Source organism: Panicum virgatum, chromosome 2N (genome assembly GCF_016808335.1).
Source record: "Panicum virgatum strain AP13 chromosome 2N, P.virgatum_v5, whole genome shotgun sequence".
Lineage (NCBI taxonomy): Eukaryota > Viridiplantae > Streptophyta > Magnoliopsida > Poales > Poaceae > Panicum > Panicum virgatum.
The window spans coordinates 30,972,782-30,978,763 of NC_053146.1; the positions used below are offsets into that span (position 1 = coordinate 30,972,782).

Genomic DNA, 5,982 nt, shown 5'->3' on the forward strand with positions numbered 1-5,982 from the left:
CAACCGCCACCACCACCTCCTTGGCAGATGTTATGGCCTTGCAAACCGAGTTGCTACGTCAACTAGTGCAGGGGCAGCAAAACAAGCCACGCTCGTAGCAACGAGGACGTGATGATCATATTCCCCCGGCATCTAGATATCAGGATTTCTTTGGTACCCAGCCCCCGCTGTTCCGTAAGACCGACGAGCCCCTGGATGCAGATGCATGGCTTCGGACCATAGAGTCGAAGTTTGCTTTATTGCCAGTATCATGCTCCGAAGCAAATAAGACCCTCTTCGCTGCCTAGCAGTTACATGGCACTGCCCGCATCTGGTGGGATAATTATCGTGCCATGCTGCCCGCCGATCATGTCATCACTTGGGAAGAATTCAAGACCGCCTTCAGGGCGCATCACATTCCCGAGGGACTCTTGGAGCGAAAGTTAAATGAATTCTTGGCGCTTACTCAAGGAAACCGTACTGTGCTTCAATATGCACAGGTCTTCAATCACCTATGCCAGTACGCCGGTCATCATGCCGATAGTGATGCCAAGAAGCAGGATCGTTTCGGTCGTGGTCTTAACACCAAGCTCAAGGAGCATCTTAACCTTGTTCGCCCCAACAATTTTAATGAGCTGGTGAATATGGCCATTAATCAGGACGATTGCATTACAGCGCATCGTGCTGAGAATAAGAGGAAGGCACCGACTGGACCCTCTAGTGCGCAGCCACCGCGGTATCGTTTGGTGCAGAATACAGTTCCCAAGGCCCCACAAAGAAATCCTCCATCGGGAGAAGAAGCAGAAGGCAGATGGGTTTTCAGGCCACCCCAGCGGCAAGGAGCAGCTAGACCTCATATGCCTAAACAGTAACAATCTGGGCCAAGGCCAAGTTTTCAACAGCCCAATCGGGTGAATGGTAACAACCGTTGCTTTACTTGTGGAAGTCATGCACACTTCATCAGGAATTGCCTCCAAAACCAGAAACCTGCTCAAGGTCAGAATTCTAATCAGAACAACCAAGGCAAGGGTAAAAAGTAAGTTGTGCAAGTCAAGCAAGGGAAGATAAACTTTACTACTCTTGCTGAACTTCTGGAGGGCGCACCGATTATGATGGGTACATTCTCTATTAATCATAAGCCTGCAGTCATACTGTTTGATTCTGGTGCAACCCATAGTTTTATTAGTACTAAATGTGGGGCAAGACTAGGATTGGATCCTAATCATACCAAGGCACCATACATGATTACCACACCTGGTGGTAAAATAGCTTCCAATTGAATCCTTAGGCATGTGCCAATTCAGTTGTGTAGCAGGTTGATTAAAACCGACTTGATTTTTTTAAGCCTAGAAGGTATGGATGTTATCTTGGGTATGGACTGGATGACCCAACATAAAGTACTGTTAGATATCTCTTCCTGAGCTATTGAGATTGATTCACCATACCAAGGAGCCACTACCCTTTATCTTCCATCCCAAAAATACATCACTTATTGTACCTTTGCCATGGAAGGTAACAAACTTGATGACATCCCGGTAGTATGTGAGTATGCGGATGTCTTTCTGGATGACTTGCCCGGACTACCTCCTGATAGAGATATTGAGTTTGTGATTGAGCTACAACCAGGCACAGCTCCTATCTCTAAACGAACCTACCAAATGCCACCAAAGGAGTTAGCAGAATTGAAAATCCAGCTTCAAGACCTTCTGGATAAGGTTTTCACTCGACCAAGCGCTTCACCTTGGGGTTGCCCAACCCTATTCGTGAAGAAAAAGGACAACAGCTTAAGGCTATGTGTGGATTATAGACCTCTCAATGCGGTGACAATTAAGAATAAGTATCCTCTTCCACGCATTGACATCCTGTTTTACCAGTTAGCTGGAGCTAAGGTTTTCTCTAAGATTGATCTCCGTTCTGGTTACCATCATATCAAAATTAAGCCATGTGACATTCCGAAGACGGTCTTTTCTACCAGATATGGACTTTATGAATATCTAGTTATGTCTTTTAGCCTTACCAATGCACCGGCTTATTTCATGTATCTTATGAATTCGGTGTTTATGCCAGAACTATACAAGTTTGTCATTGTTTTCATTGACGACATTCTGATCTATTCCAAAAATAAAGAGGATCATGCTAACCACTTGCGAGTTGTTCTTCAAAGATTACGGGATCATCTCTTATATGCTAAATTCTCGAAGTGTGAATTCTAGTTAGATAGTGTGAAATTTTTGGGACTGTTGACGGTCGTTAAGTACGAAATATGACCATCAACTATACTTATTAAAGATGGAAAACTATACCTCTTACTCGCATATTTGTATCACTAACCTAGCTCCACAGTTGTTTTCGAGAATTTATGTTTTCAGGAGCACAAGTCCGGAATAAGACGAAAACACGGCAAATACACAGACAGAAGACACAGACGATCATGTCCTGCGTAACATGAGTAAAGGAGGTCCACAAACCAGACCAAACCGACCAACCAAGCCCCAGCACCGACCATCTGATATCAGGACCCACCAGGCAGTGTACCAGAGAAGGTCGGTGGCAAATGGCGCCAAGGGGGGTCGGCCGACCCCACCTGGCAGCCAATGAGGCTGAGTTTTGGTGGGAAGCTTGATCCTATCCTCTAGAGGTCGGTTAGGCATGTTTCCATGTATAGATTTGGCGGGAACCGACCTCAAGCACTATATAAGGGGCCTCCCACCACTCTCTCTCACACACACACCACTTGAAGGCCTCTCTCTCTACACTCTCTTGTGACTTGTACTCCTTAGGGTAGTGGAGCTAGGCTAGTACTTCATCTCCTTAGCGAATCTAGTCGTCCTCGGGGTCGGCGAGCAATCCTCGGCCTCTGGTATGGCTTTGTATTCCGACTTTCTTTATGCTATTCATATTGAGTTCGCTCTTTGTTATCTTGCTATGTTCGTAGCTTGCTTAGCCATGATCAGTGCTTTACCAAGTTATTCTAGTTGCTTGCTTAGACCAGATGATCTGGGTAAGGATATCGGTTCGTTGTTCTTTTGGGCTTGCCTTAGCATCTTACCTGTCCATCCAAAGGGTGGGGGACCCGGGGGTGCTAGGGTAGTGACCTCATATGCGGGCATGGTGCCCGGGTATGCGGGATCCTTCGGATATGACGGTGCTCCACGGTGTGACTGGGGTAGACCGCAGGTGGTGACAGCCCTGTCGGTCCGCCAAGAAGCTGCTTCTCGGTTAGCGTACTCCCCGATGTTCGGGTACGGTGTAGGAGTTCATGCAAAGATAAAACAGGACTGGATGTTCTCCAGTGCGGGTCATTCTCCCCGATGTCCCTAATTTCTCGGCACCTGCAGCTCTAAGCAATGTGGCTAACATAACTAATCTACTAACATGAATAGTATACTAGGAATCTTTGTCTATGCTCCCACTAACCTTCGGATTGCTTGTTTATTCTTTATTCATGAGAGTTGGCTGTTCTATGTGTGTCACATTACCCCTGATTATCATTCATTTATCACTTACCCCTGTATAGTCAGTGGTCTTTATCTTGCTTCATATGTGTCATGGTTATACAACTAAGTAAATATACTTTACACAACCTAGCCATCCCTTGGGAAAATATAAATAACGATACCCTGAATACTTCCAGGTGAAATGCTACAACGGTATATTCATGCGCTTGCAGATCTTTCTGTAAATATTAAGACATACCAACACCAACATTTCTGGCGGCGTTGCTAGGAACTAACCACTCCTAGTGACGATGCTAAGAAATGCCAACAAGCATTTCTGGCGCCGTTGCCGGGGATGGCACTAGGTGTAAAGTATATTTACTAAAGTACATTAACATGGCAATATAAGTAAGAGGTAGCTACTGCTTATATAGGTTAATGTGTTTATCTTTTTGTTTTCTCCTGATTGGATGAAAACAGGGTAGTGTATGTCTGGTTTCTCCTTGCCGACAAATTTTGTTGAAAATCCCGAGAAGCTCGTGAGAAGGGTCCGGCCTCGCATCGTCCCTTCTCTGATCTCGCAATCGACAAGAGAGCCAGCTTCCCAAGCACCATTAATCACTGAACTCATGGCTGAGAAGACTCTCCGCGACTTCTCCGTCCCCTCAACTGCCATTGTGGCAACTGGACCCAACGTTGATGTTGGGGACATGAAGTTTGAGCTGAAGTCCAGCCTCATTAACATGGTGCAGGCTAGCCCATTTTGCAACAAGCCAAACGAGGACGCCAACGCCCATCTCCAAAACTTTCTGAAGCTCTGCAAGACTGTAACCATACGGGGCGTTACAGCTGACGCCATCAGGCTCCGTCTGTTTCCTTTCTCCCTCCTGGGGAAGGCAAAACAATGGTTTTCTCAGAACAAGGAAGTCGTCAGCACGTGGGACAAGTGTTCCACAGCGTTCCTCGCTAAATTCTTCCCGTTGGGCAAAACAAATGCCCTACATGAAAGAATTTCAAGTTTCCAGCAAATAGGGATGGAATCTATCCCAGAAGCTTGGGAGAGATTGCAAGAATACATACTCACCTGTCCTCATCATGGGATGGACGAGTGGCTCGTGCTCCAAAGCTTCTACAACGGGCTAACGACTACATCCAGAGCCCACCTTGATGCTACTGCTGGAGCAGCCTATCTCGACTTGACAATTGCCAAGGCTACGGCTTTAATCAAGAAGATGGTCTCCAACCAGGGCTGGAACGAGGAGCGTTCCCAGCCCTGAACCAAAGGCGGAATGCATACCGTCAAGGAGACGAACATGCTCGCCGCCAAGCTGGACCTCCTAATGAAGAATCTTGATGAAGCTAACCGGCCACAGGTGCCTGTTCCCGTCCATGCCATGAACTCATACTTTACGTGCAAGGTTTGTGGTGAAGGTGGACACTCGGGAAATGACTGCCCCGAGACCCAAGAAGATGCAGCCTACATCAACAACAATAACACCGGGTTCCGTCCACAAGGAGGCCAGGGGTGGGGTCAAGCACGCCCACCATTCCAAGGAGGAGGTAACAATTTCAACACAAATTTCAATTCGAATTTCAATTCGAACCAACCTTCCTTGAGAGACTTAGTCTTTGGCTAAGCTAAAATCAACGAATCATTAAACAGAAAGCTTGCTGCCAATGATAAAATTTTAGAAAGCATACATGCTAAAGTTGAAACTCTTTCTTCTACTCATAAAAATCAATTAAGTTTTAACAAAATGATAGAAACTCAACTGGCTTAAATCGCTGTTGCTGCTCCTGTCTCTGAGAACGGGAAGATCCCGGGGCAACCCGAATCTCTCGTTGAAACTGCAAATATGGTGTCTACCGGGTGGGGCAACCTTCCCCGGTAGACTTCGCAAACTAACCATGCAGGCAGGTACAATCCCCCAAAGAATGATACCTGGAATGGCCTGGTAGCAGCAATTCAAGAAGATCTAGGGGTACCCATGATCAGCTGCTCAATCTTCGATCAATACTATGAGCATGCACTCTGAGACCTAGGGGCCAGTGTCAACATTATGCCCATGGTGATATACGAGAAACTCTTATACCCTGCTCTCTCCCCTACATACACCTTGTGCACAGCATATTACTCTTCCCATATGTACTTATGAAAAATTGGCACATACCTAAGGTTCTGGAAGATGGGGCGTATTTGTTTTTCATCCCTCGGTCTTGAGCGGTTGTTGGACTAAACAACCTTCACCGGAATGTTCCCTGCTACCTGTTCAGGTTCCCAACTCGGATTTTTGCAAGAGTTTTCGAAAGAGGTTCAGGTCTCCCAATGGTACTCTCGAGTCGCTCAAAGTGTATGATCCTCACATATGGTCGAGAAATATGACCATCTTCTTCCTATCTCTAAGGCTGATATGTGGAGTTTATGAGTAGGAAAATGTATGCATACCTTGGTTACCTGTATTGCTTAGCCGAAGGGTGATCCGAGTCGGGATCGGTACTTAGCCAAATCTAGGTCTTATGGAACATGGGGTTTTTGGAGGGTATGGAATGGATGGTATGAATGGCT

General features: G+C 46.3%; 1 non-coding gene across 1 annotated transcript; it reads right to left on the reverse strand.

The window, feature by feature from the left end:
• Positions 1 to 4,411: 4,411 nt before the first annotated feature.
• Positions 4,412 to 4,518, reverse strand: LOC120663219. The gene has a single exon (XR_005670437.1). It is a non-coding gene; the product is annotated as a small nucleolar RNA R71 (small nucleolar RNA).
• Between the last annotated feature and the right edge of the window lie 1,464 nt (positions 4,519 to 5,982).